Raw genomic sequence first — 12,881 nt, forward strand, 5'->3', positions numbered from 1 at the left:
TGATGAAATTCGAAGGTGTAAGACATCCAAAACCAGGGTGTCAGACAGTTAAAGCTTCAGATTGCTCCGACCGGGATGGAATTTGTCCACTCTCAGTTGTACTTTTCCCAAATAAATGGAGGGACATTCATTGTGGATGCGTGGAAGCAGTCTGGTCCCGCACACTGCAGACACTTCCATGTCACCACCAACCAGCTCTCCCGCAACCGGTGTGATCTACCTTCCAGCCTTCCGGTGCCTTGTCTGTGACAAAGTATTCTGATTGTCCCGAAGCCGGTATTAGGTTTGAATTCCTTTTCAGCTCCTGACTGCGGATATTCCTGTGATTAAACTGGAACTAAATGCTTACAGGGACAGTTGGATTCACCGTTTCTTTGCTTGGTGAAATTTCAAAGATTGAAAGCGACGCACATCAACCCCAAACCTCCCGTGAGATGGAAGCCCAGTTGCTGTTTCAAGCTTGAATGCAGGTACAAGCAGAACTTATTCAAAGAAAGTCCAAGTCCCTGAGACACCTGATTATTTGCACCAAACTCTTTGCAAAGAGTTGAGGTACATGTTTGGTGATCTGGGCATATCTTTCCCCAAACTACAACACTTCAAACATAACTCAATGGCTGTAAAGCGCTTTGGGGCGTCATGAGTTCCTGAAAGGCGCTGCAGATATGCAAGTCCTTCTTTGCAAAACTTCGATGCAATTTCAAAATATGCGAGCAATATCAGGGCTTCTCTGGGACCCCTCGTAAATTTCAATTAACAACTCCGAAGGGAAATCACAGCGCGAGACCAACGAGCCAACTGTTTGACAAACGTGAAGATAAGGTGTAACCATGATCAAAGCATTTTTTTGTGTGTCGCTATTCAGAACATAAGAACTTAAGAACTACGAGCAGGAGTAGGCCATATGGCCCCTCGATCCTGCTCCACCATTTAATATGATCATGGCTGATCCGATCATGGACTCAGGTCCACATCCCTGCCCGTTCCACGTAAGCCTTATTCCCTTATCAGTTAAGAAGCTATCTCTGTCTTAAATTTATTAAATGTCGTGGCTTTCTCAGCTCTCTGATGCAGTGAGTTCGACAGATTTACAACCCTCTGAGAGAAGAAATTCCTCCTCATCACAGATTTAAATGGGCAGCCCCTTATTCTGAGATTATGCCCCCTAGTTCTAGTCTCCCCTATCAGTGGAACCATCCTCTCTGCATCCACGTTATCCAGCTCCCTCATTACTTTATACGTTTCGATAAGATCACCTCTCATTCTTCTGAATTCCAATGAGTAGAGGCCCCACCTACTCAACCTTTTCTCATAAGTCAACCCCCTCATCTCCGGAGTCAACCCAGTGAACCTTCTCTGAACTGCCTCCAAAGCAAGTAGATCCTTTCGTAAATATTGTAAGTGTTTGTGATCCTCGCCCAATTGCCAGATGGACGGTTTGAATCGCCCCCACCTTGCAAAAGTTCTAGATCCGGGAATTATTATTCAGAGTGTAAATTAAATGAGTCACGGAAAGGGATGCTTCAGTGATAAATCGTAGTATATTTATTTGGTCTAACATACACTGTCTAAAACATGCACTGCTAAACGAAATCACTGTCTCTGTGGAGAAACACGCAGTAATTCCCTGGTGGATTCTAACCCCACCCCTACCAATGAATTACCCTCCCCAGAATAGCCCTGGAAAGCTTCACTTCTGAGAATACCCTGAGCCCTTACCCAGCTGGCCTGGGATATCTGGTTACTGGCTTGGGACACTCGCGACCATGTTCACCACCACACGCAGCCCGTTTCCTTGCTCAGCTCAGCTGTAGGAAGTCACTGCCTGGTCTTCAGTCTCGGTGGCTTCTTCTGCAGTACTGCGGCCCCTTCCTCTGGTACATCGATCGGTGGAGCGAGAGCGAGAGGGAGAGGGGGCTCTCTCTAGACACAAGCTGCAAGCTGCAAGCTCCAAGCTACACACCAAGCTCCAAGCTAAAAATAAAGTGGAAAGGACCCTGTCTTTCTGGGAGTCTTGCTACCCCTATCTTTCCCGCCATTCTTTAAAACCCCTTTGTTTCTAAGCACGGGTACTTAGTCAGTGATGGGGTATCCCACCCATGCATTGGGCTGATGGCCCTTAGTCTGGGCATCTCTCTGAGCCTTTGTGTTGGGAAAGACCCAGCTCCTCCTTGGCTGGCCAGGCTAGTGGGTTTATTGTTCTGTGTCTCCTTCTGAGATGGAGGTGAGAAGTGCTTTTACAAATTAGAGTGGCTTTGTCAGTGGCCCCCCTTCCTGGCCGACAGCTCTTTTGTCAATGGATGACTGACAGCTCTTTTGTCCCAGCGAACTGCCATGCGGTCTCTGGAGTTTTAACAAAACCAGCTTTTTCACATATCTGCGCAGGGTGTTCCCAGCACAGGGAAAATAGCCTCAGAAAAATAAAATCCACAAAATATTCTCGACTGAGTCCATTCTTTAAAAAGAAACTTTGCGATGTCTTCATTACGCTCTGCTAATTATCGATCTTGCCACGTAAAAAGTGCGTTGGCATTGCAATGCATTAATGTAAAATTAATGAAAAGAAAATGCAATGTTTTGTCGAGTGCAAAACATGCAGTGCCTGCATTTCAAAAAGCATTGCTTTTATTCATCCTGCGGAATGCATATTGCACAGATAATCTCAGCACACATTGTGCAGGCAAAGGCAGCATTAGACAACAAAGTGATTTGTCCTCCGCTGATTTGTAGCAGAAAACTGACGGTTGAGCACACAATTTGACAACTAGACTTGTAGATCAAGCATCAATGAAAAAGGCAACAAAACTGCCCACCAGCACCAGGTGTCTTTCACTTGTTTGTCCCAAATTTTCAGCTGCTGGGACAATAAGAATTTAGGTTTGACCGAGATTTAAACTCAGATCGCTAGATTTAAAATCAAGAGGGCTACCATTACACCATGGAACCAACTATTCCAAAACTTTTGAAACATACTTCGTCACAGACAAGGCACTGGAAGGCTGGAAGGTAGATCACACCGGTTGTGGGAGAGCTCGTTGGTGGTGACATGGAAGTGTCTGCAGTGTGCGGGACCAGACTGCTTCCACACATCCACAATGAATGTCCCACCCTTTACTTGGGAAAAGTACAACTGAGAGTGGATAAGTTCCATCCCGGTCGGAGCAATCTGAAGCTTTAACTGACTGACACCCTGGTTTTGCATGTCTTGCAGTGTGTATCTGTGTTTCAATGGTTCAGCGCATTCGGCTGGTAACTGAAAGGTGGGTAATCCAAACCCATCTCCGGGCGAAGCCTTTCAATGTTTTTCCCCGAGGATTCGGTGCCGCACAGTTCCGGGTTGTCATTGTGCATTTTGGCTGCACGAATATATTCCGCAAACATTGCAAGCATTGCTGTTATCCAGTGAGTTCCCACTCCAATACTTTTATGAGCATTCAGCACAAGTAAAACGATAAAAAAAATTTACATGGATCATGTTCTTCCATCCAGTCCAATCAAAATAAATTATGTTATTGGGTTTAAAGGAACTGGTGAAAATTGATTCTATTGATGCATATATCGAACTGGAACTTTGGTCTCAAGTGCTCCTCCTATCAAGAATAGACACACACACAATCAATGGTTTTACAACTGAGTCATAAACACTTACAATTTCTCATACAGCATGTAAATGAGATCGGGATAAAAATTCATCACATGTAAAGAGAAATTGAATGATTAAAGATACTACTGTCCCTCAGTAGCTATATTAATATTTATTTCATCCTGAAAAAGGTTATCGGTTATTTAACTGTGATTTAATTAATTCTTATTTTTTCTTATTAGCTGCATGTCTTCAATTTTATAAGGTTTTGACTTGAAAAAAGCTGTTACAGAAGTTACCGCCCTGACCTTGAATCGAAGCTGTTTTTCGGTGGTACAAGGAGTGGTTTTACCCAATCATTTAAAGGTGATTTCAAAGAATGACGTGGCGTTAAATTCAGATCACGGTTACAATGTGTTTCGTTGTGAAACAAGTGGATTGAAAAGGACAATAATGACACCAAGCATTACGATGCAGCGATGCAGCAATGCAGCGTTCCCTGGTGGTCCAGTGATTAGGATTCGGCGCTCTCACAACCGCGGTCCTGGGTCGATTTCCGGAAAGGGAAATTGCACTTCCATCAAAATTAAAACCTTAGAAGAAAGAGTTACATGCATCTCATGTGGAAAAAAAGATTCATTGATTTAAACATCATTAATTAATCCACGTAGAACTTCAATCATTTAATTTGCCCTGAGTATGTGAGGAACTTTTATCCCGACCTCATTGTATTTAAGGAACATGGTCCAGCCCCGGTATCTCCACCTGTGAAAGTAGGAAACTGTTGAAATACACAACAGGACGGGTAGCCTTTGACAAACAATTAAACCCAGGTTACAGACTCTCTCCCTTCCCCTGCCCTTTGCGGGACACTTGTTCCCCTTTAATTTTACAGACTGACTGAGTTCACTAACCGTGGGGAGAGAGTTGGTGTCTCCGCGGCCCCACTGTGCTAACATGGAAGATAACACGATGGGGATGTGGGGTGGTGGGTGGGGATCAGTGACATGTTTGTGTAAAGGGCAGCGGAGGAGAAGGATTGACAGCTATCAGTGAGGGACAGAAGTTGTTTCAGGTGAGCCAAAACATTCCCGATCAGCACAGACGGCATTCACTGGTCAGCTGCCCTCTGCTGTACTTCTGGTCAGAGCGGTTTCCGCAGTGTAGCCGTTATCACGTTTGCCTTCCGCGCGGAAGGATCCCGTGCAGGAAGATTCTGTTTAAACTTTCTGTGGATGAACAGCCATGGGCGAGTTTATTCTCCTGTCAAAAGGGTGACAGTGGCTTCTCCCTTATTCTTCAATTGAACTTTATTTCACTTCACTAAATAGATATATTTGAGTGAGAGAAATTGTTCCTGAGTGTCACACACTTCATCTTTTGTTCCCTTTTAAACATATAAAATGAGGCCGGGGGAATAAATCCAGAAAACACAGCCGAGGGATACAGACAAGAGGAAGAGAGAAGGGGAAATACTGCCTCTACTCACCGGAGAAGTGTGAGCTTGTGGACCGGAGAAGTTGCAGCTGCTGGAGCTGTGCGTTTTATCGGGGAGGGACAGGGGGAGAGCCCGCCGAGCGACCGGAGAAGCTGAGAAGCTGCTGTGCTTTTCATCGGGTTTGACACTGTTTAAAAATGGCAGAGTGCCAAGTTTTCTCTCACTACTGCCCATGTGCGAAGGTGTCAGCAGTGTTTTCAGCGCAGGCATTTGGCTCCGCCCCCCACTTCACCATCGACGCCACGCAAGGACTCCGGGGACTGTACACAGCGGCCAGGATGGGGCGAGTTTTTCCCCGAGCCATTTCCAGCGCGCAAAGTCGGTGCGCTTGAGGTCAGTGCGCCGACAAAACTGCTTGGGGAAAATCTAGCCCTTGAAGAGTAAGGAGTACACTGAAGGAAATACAAATATATTTCCCGAGCAACTGTCAATTTTAATAACTTTTTATACAACCATCGAAGCAGCCAAAAAACAGGGCACTCGGCCCATAGTACCTAATATATAGCCCACAGTACAAGAGTAAGGAAGTCTTGCTACAATTGTACAGGGCCCTGGTGAGACCACACCTGGAGTACTGCGCACAGTTTTGGTCTCCTTATTTGAGGAAGGAAATAATTGCCTGGGAGGTGGTACAACAGAGGTTCACCAGATTGATTCCTGGGATGAGAGGACTGTCTTAAGTTGAGAGTTGTGTAGAATGGGCCGATACTCTCCAGAGTTTAGAAGAATGAGAAGTGATCTCATTGAAACACACAATATTCTGAAGGGGATTGACAAGGTAGATGCTGATAGGTTGTTTCCCCCGGGCTGGAGTGTCTAGAACCAGGGGCCACAGTCTCAGGTTAAGGGGTCGGCCATTTAAGACAGAGATGAGGAGGAATTTCTTCACTCAGAGGGATATGAATCTTTGGAATTTTCTGCCCCACATGCTTGTGAATGCTGAGTCTCTGAATATATTCAAGGCTGCGTTAGATAGATTTTTCGAGTCTCGGGGAATCAAGGGATCGAGAGATCACTGGAGTTTGGAAGACTGAGAGGGGATCTCATGGAAACATATAAAATTCTGACGGGACTGGACAGGTCCCGATGTTGGGGAAGCCCAGAACCAGGGGTCGGAGTCTCAGGGATAAGGGATAAGTCATTTAGGACTGAGATGAGGAGAAACCTCTTCGCTCAGAGAGTTGTTAACCTGTGGAATTCTCTGCCGCAGAGTTGTTGATGCCAGTTTTTTAGATATATTCAAGAGGGAGATGTGGCCCTGATAGCTAAAGGGATCAAGGGGTATGGAGAGAAAGCAGGAAAGGGGTACTGAGCTGAATGATCATCCATGATCTTATTGAAGGGTGGAGCAGGCTCGAAGTGCCGAATGGCCTACTCCTGCACCTATTTTCTATGTTTCGATGTTTCTATATCCTGCTATTGCTTCTTTGAGAATGGATTCCAACATTTTCCCAACCACAGATGTTAGGCTAACTGGTCTATAGTTTCCTGCTTTTTGTCTGCCTCCTTTTTTAAATAGGGGCATTACATTTGCAGTTTTCCAATCTGCTGGGTCCTCCCCAGAATCCAGCGAGTGCATGTCCACAGATCACTGAAAGTAGCAGGCCAGGTAGCTAAGGTGGTTGAGAAGGAATATGGAATGATTGCCTTTATTAGCCGAGGCATAGAATACAAGAGATGGGGTCGGTGGGGCAGGATTGGTCACAGCTGGAGTACTGCGTGCAGTTCTGGTCGCCATATTACAGGAAGGACATGATTGCACTGAAGATGGTGCAGAGGAGATTTACGAGGATGTTGCAGAGAGTGGAGAATCTTAGCCATGAGGACAGATTAGATAGGCTGGGTTTGTTTTCCATGGAACAGAGCTTGAGGGGAGACCTCATTGAGGTGTATAAAATTATGAGGGTCCGAGATATAGTGGATAGAAAGGACCTATTTCCCTTAGCAGAGGGAAACAAGGAGGCATAAATTTAAAGTAATTGGCCGAAAGTTTAGAGGGGATATTTCTTCACCCAGAGGACTGTGGAGGTCTGGAACTCACTGCCTGAAAGGATGGTAGAGGCAGAAACCCTCACCACATTTAAAAAGTGCTTGGATGTGCACCTGAAGTGCCGTAACCTGCAGGGTTATGGACCTCGAGCTGGAAAGTGGGATTCGGCTGGATAGCCTCGAGTTGGCCGGCGCGGACACGATGGACCGAAATAGCCTCCTTCCGTGCTGTAAACTTCTTTTATTCTATGAACTCGTTTGCAAAGAGTTGAAGTGATTTGGGCACATCTTTCTTCACATGACAACATTTCAAAGGCAACTCAACGGCTGTAAAGCGCTTTGGGGCATCATGAGTTCCTGACAGACGCTGCAGAAATACAAGTCCTTCTTTGCAAAATTTCAATGCAATCTCAAGGCTGGTCTGGGACTTGAAGCCAGGATCTTTCTGCAAATTTCAAGCAACAACCAACGAAGCAAGAATCATACCCCTAGACCAACAAACCACCTGCTTAGCAAATGTGGAGATAAGATGTAACCATTATTGAAGCATTTTTAACGTGTGTTGCTGTTCTTGATCGGAGGAGCACATGAGACGAAATTAGTGACTTGGCCTTTTCGACATGTTTTCTGGAGCGCCGCATGGTCCCACTCCTGCAGTCAATGAGCTGTTGGGACGTTAATGTATCCATCATCATCATCATCATAGGCGGTCCCTCGAAACGAGGATGACTTGCTTCCACGCTGAAAAAGGATGAATTCACAGGTGTTTCAATGAAGGATCCGAACTACATCCCGAAGGGTGGAAGATGCATGTGCGTGGATTTTTTTAACGTGTGGTGGCCGTTGCACCCCAGCCATCACACGGGCTTGACAGAGCGAGGTCTTGGTCCAGTGGCAAGGGTTAAGCAAGATGACAGGCGACCAGCTCTGCTGCGCGGACCTAGTGCACACACATATCGCAGTGTGAGCTGGCCCGTTCTAACCCTGGGCCCCTGGGCCCGAATTCATGCCTCTGCTGGGCACCGATCACGTCCCTCTACAGTCTCTCGCCGCTCCTTTGTCCCGATCTCGCCGCTCCTGCTGTATCTGACCACGTTCCAATCACCGACCTGGACCTTGATGACGTCACACTTCGCTGCCGCCGCCCTCCTGCACCAGTTCGCGCTGCTCCCTGGAGCAGTCTCCTGGGACCTCCAAGCTGCTCCCAGGGCCGCTCGCCGTTCCTTTTATGGCCCCGACCTGCCGCTGGTGTTCTCCCGTTAGTGTATCCAGGCTGTGGGTGGCCACCCCGAGCGCAGCAGAGGGCTTTCTGCATTAGTTCTGGGTGGGGACAGTATATTTCCCCTTCTCTCTTCCTCTTGTCTTTATCCCTGTGCTTTTCTTTCTCTATTTATTCCCCCTGTCTCAGTTTCTAGCGTTTAAAAGGGAACAAAAGATGAAATGGGTGTCACTGTGGAACAATTTCTCTCACTCAAAGTTAGACGCACTACCGTTGCACCATGAAGTCTAGGTAGCTAGCCATTGATATTCAGGTTAATATATAAATATATATAAATATATCTACATGTATCATAACCGTTCCCTGGTGGTCGAGGGGTTAAGATCCGGTGCACTAAACTGGTTTCAATTCTCGATCAATTCATCGCATAAAAATAATTGAGGTTTGTGAGACGATTAATAATTGCTGTAATCACCATGAATACCAATACTTTCTGTGATAGACCGAGCTTACAGACTATCTGGCTTCTCCTGCCCTTTGCCGGGCACGTGTTCGGGGTTTAATTTTACAAACTGGGTGAGTTCGCTGATCGCGGGAAGACGGTAGGAGCCTCTGTGGCCCCACTGTGAGGATGTGGAAGTGAACACGGTGGCTGGGTGATCCGTGACATTTCTGTAAAGGGCAGCAGAGGAGAAGGATTGAGAACTTTCAGTGTGGGACAGAAGTTGTTTTAGGTGAGCCAACACATTCCCGATCAGCACAGAGGAACTCACTGGTCAGCTCCCCTCTGTTGGGGCTGCTGTGCCACAGGTTTCTGTAGTGTAGTGGTTATCACATTTGCTTTATATGTGAAAAGTACCCGGTTTGATTCTCGGTAGAAACATTGTGTTTAAACTTGCAAAAAGGGAACAATCGGAGGAGAGTTTAGTCTCCTGGAAAATGCTGCCTGACCTGCTGAGATTTCCAGCATTTGCTGTTTTTATTAGCTATTTATTCTCCTGGTAGAAATGCTCCCTTATTCCTGAATTGCTCTTTATTTAACCAATAAATAGATAACTTTCAGTGAGAGAAAACGGATCCACCGGGGACCTTTCGCGTGTGAGGCCAACGTGATATCCACTACACTGCAGCCCATCAAAGGGTGAGAAACCACTGAATATAAAGGATGAGCTCACAAATATCAGGGGCAGTGCAGTCTGGTCAACGTCAAACCCTCCTTTCTTATTCAGCAGAGGCATGAACGGGAGTCAGATGCCACAAAGTTTCATTAAAGATACAAATACAAGTAAAACTTCCACATCGTTTCACTGTAAAATTCTTTCACTTTATTTGAAATCCGACTGCGTTGAATCTGAAAATGATCACCATGGGATTTTATCTTCACGACTGATTCTAATTTCTCTGCACGGAAGGAATAACCGGTGCTGTTAAATTTGACAAAAGTTGCCCCAGATTCCTGCTGACATCGGCAATACAGTGTGTAAAATGGGTCAACATGCTGATGAACATAAGAACAAAAGAAATGGGAGCAGGTGTCGGTCATACGCCCCTCGAGCCTGTACCACCATTTAATACGATCATGATCGATGCGATCATGGACTCAGGTCCACTTCCCTGCCCGCTCCCCAAAGCACAGGACAAATGATTGAAGTATCGACTGTCCCTCAGTTAGCATTTCTTTCATTGTGCAAAAGAAGGTGAGGGGTTAATTAATGATGCTTTTCCATAAACGCAACACAAAAGTTTAAGAAAAAAAATACGGTGACTGACAGGTGAGCACTGCTTCTGACACCTGGTGGGAATGGGCGGGGAATTTAAAGCCCCTTGTATTGTGAAAGCTTCATATAGAGGAACATCTCAAACACATTGTGTAGGCCTCGTGGCGCAACGGTAGCGTGTCTGACTCCAGATCAGAAGGTTGCGTGTTCAAATCACGTCGGGGTCACTGTTCTTTCAGAATTAATATTTTCTTTGCAGTTTGGCAATAACCAGACCCTTGTTCCAAGGTCTGTCTCTCCGTCTCACTGTTTCCCCGGTGTCAGGCAGAGATACGCCTGCTGACCTCATTTAATTCATGTGACAGGACACACAAGTTCAAAATCAACTTGCAGGTGGCCACACACACCGCCGAGCGGTCGAAGGTGCTGTTATTAGATCGCAGTTTTCTCTGGAGGTGTGGGTTTGAATCCAACTTCTGACATTTATTATTTTTAATCATTAAGCGAAACTCATTGTTTGACACCACGACCAACTCCTTAAAACTGGGATTCAGCAGTTCACCTGCTCGCTTAACATTTCCGTCTGACCTGGTGCTGAAAGTGGAGATGTTTCCGCAGTGTCGCGGTTAACACGTTTGCCTCACATGCGAAAGCTCACCAGACGGGAATATTTTCTGTAGCTTTCTCCTCATGCATGCTCAGGGGCGAGTTTGTTCTCTTGTGAAAAGTTCATAAGATGATAAGCATGTAAGAATTAGGGGCCGGAATAGGCCATTCGGCCCCTCGAGCCTGGTCCACCATTCAAGAAGATCCTGGCAGTTCCTCGACAGCAAGTTTAAACATCTGGGGCAGAGCCAACAGGCACCTGCCTGCAATCAGTGAGAGAACGGTATGTTTGGCAGAAGCATGGCGAGCTCAGTCGGTGGAATATAAGACTTTTAATCTCAGGGTCGTGGTTTCGACACCCACATTGGACATTGACATTTTTCATAGAATTATAGATTGAGAGAAGTTTGCAACACATAAGGAGGCCATTTTGGCCAATCACTTCCACCCCGGCCAACAAGAGGCGATCCAGCTTCATCCCACTTTCCAGCTCTGGGTCCATAACCCTGCAGGTTACGGCACTTCAGGTGCACATCCAAATACGTTTTACTTGTGGTATCTACCTCCGCCATTCTTTCAGGCAGCGAGTTCCTGACCCCCACAAACCTCTGCATGAAGAATTTTACCTTCAAATCCACTTTAAACCTTCTACCAATTACTTTCAATATATGCCCCCTGATTGTTGACCCCTCTGCTATCCACTATATCTACGCCCCTCATAATTTTATACATCTCAATGTTGTCTCCCCTCAGCCTCCTCTGTTCCAATGAAAACAAACCCAGCCGATCCAATCTGTCCTCATAGCTAAGATTCTCCACGCCTGGCAACATCCTCGTAAATCTCCTCTGTACCCTCTCGTACAATCACATAATTCCTGTAATACGGTGACCAGAACTACATGCAATACTCCAGCTGTGGCCGAACTAGTGTTTTATACATTTCAAGCATAACCAACCTGCTCTTCTATCCCATGCCTCAGCCAATAAAGGCCAGCATTCCGTATGTCTTCTTACCCACCTTATCCAACTGGCCTGCTACTTTCAGGGATCTGTGGACATGCACTCCAAGGTCCCTTTGTTCTTCCACACTTCTCAATGTCCGACCATTTAATGTTTGTTTCTTTCCTTGTTTGCCCTCCCCAAATGCACAGCCTCACACTTCTCTGGATTAAATTAGTATCACCTGAAAACGTTTTAATCATACCTCCTATATTTAAGTTTAGATCATTGATGTTACCACTAAAAGTCAGGGACCTAGCACTGAGCCCTGTGGAACCCCACTGGAACCATCCTTCCAGTCCCAAACACTCCCATCAAACATTACCATTTGCTTCCTGCCTCTGAGCCAATTTTGGATCCAACTTGCCACTTTGCCCTGGTCCCATGAGCTTTTACTTTTGTGACCAGTCTTCCAGGTGGGAACTTGGCGAAAGCTTTGCTAAAATCCTTATACACTACATCATACGCACTGCCCTCATCAATCCACTTGGTTACCTCTTCAAAAAATTCAATCAAGTGAGTCAGACAAGACCTTCCCTGAACAAATCCATGCTGTCTATCCGTGATTAACCCATGTCTTTCTAAATGCAGAAATTAAATCATTGTTAAATTTTATCCTGCTTTCACGGGAAAACACCATTAATTAACCGATGATCTTTGTTGTGCATGTATAAAATAAGTATACACCCTGTACACTCAATGTACAGTTACATAAGACCACTGGATGTATCTTCACACTGTATGCACGATGCTTGTACCACCAGAGGGTGCAACTGGTGGAGACCTCGGGGTCACCTGTACACGACAGGTAACCAGGTATAAAAGGGAGCTCACAGTACTGTACCCTCACTCAGGAGCTGCAATAAGTGGACTAAGGTCACCACAGTTCAAGTACAATACCTTACCTCGTGGAGTCATTACTAGAGTGCTTACAGACACAATAACTGGTGACGAGAATACGAATTTCCATGTGACAATGGCTAACCGTGGCACGTTTGAACAATTCGCCGATGGGGAAGATTGGAAGGCCTTTGTGGAAAGGCTCGAACACTTCTTTATTGCAAATGACATGGGGGGAGACGACCCGACCTCGCTGGCTGATAAGTGCAGAGCTATCCTGCTCAGTAGTTGTGGGCCCACCGTCTATGGCCTTGTCAGGGACCTGCTAGTCCCAGAGAAGACAATAACATATCTTGAGCTCGTAACGCTGGTACAGGAACAGCTCAAACCTAAAGAGAGCATCCTCACAGCCAGACACCGGTTCTCTCC

At 46.0% G+C, this 12,881-nt stretch overlaps 1 non-coding gene across 1 annotated transcript; it reads left to right on the forward strand.

The window, feature by feature from the left end:
• The first annotated feature begins 10,162 nt into the window (after positions 1-10,162).
• trnaw-cca (transfer RNA tryptophan (anticodon CCA)) lies at positions 10,163-10,234 on the forward strand. The gene has a single exon. It is a non-coding gene; the product is annotated as a tRNA-Trp (tRNA).
• The last annotated feature ends 2,647 nt before the right edge of the window (positions 10,235-12,881 follow it).

This window comes from Pristiophorus japonicus, unplaced genomic scaffold (genome assembly GCF_044704955.1).
Source record: "Pristiophorus japonicus isolate sPriJap1 unplaced genomic scaffold, sPriJap1.hap1 HAP1_SCAFFOLD_1097, whole genome shotgun sequence".
NCBI classification, from domain to species: Eukaryota; Metazoa; Chordata; class Chondrichthyes; family Pristiophoridae; genus Pristiophorus; species Pristiophorus japonicus.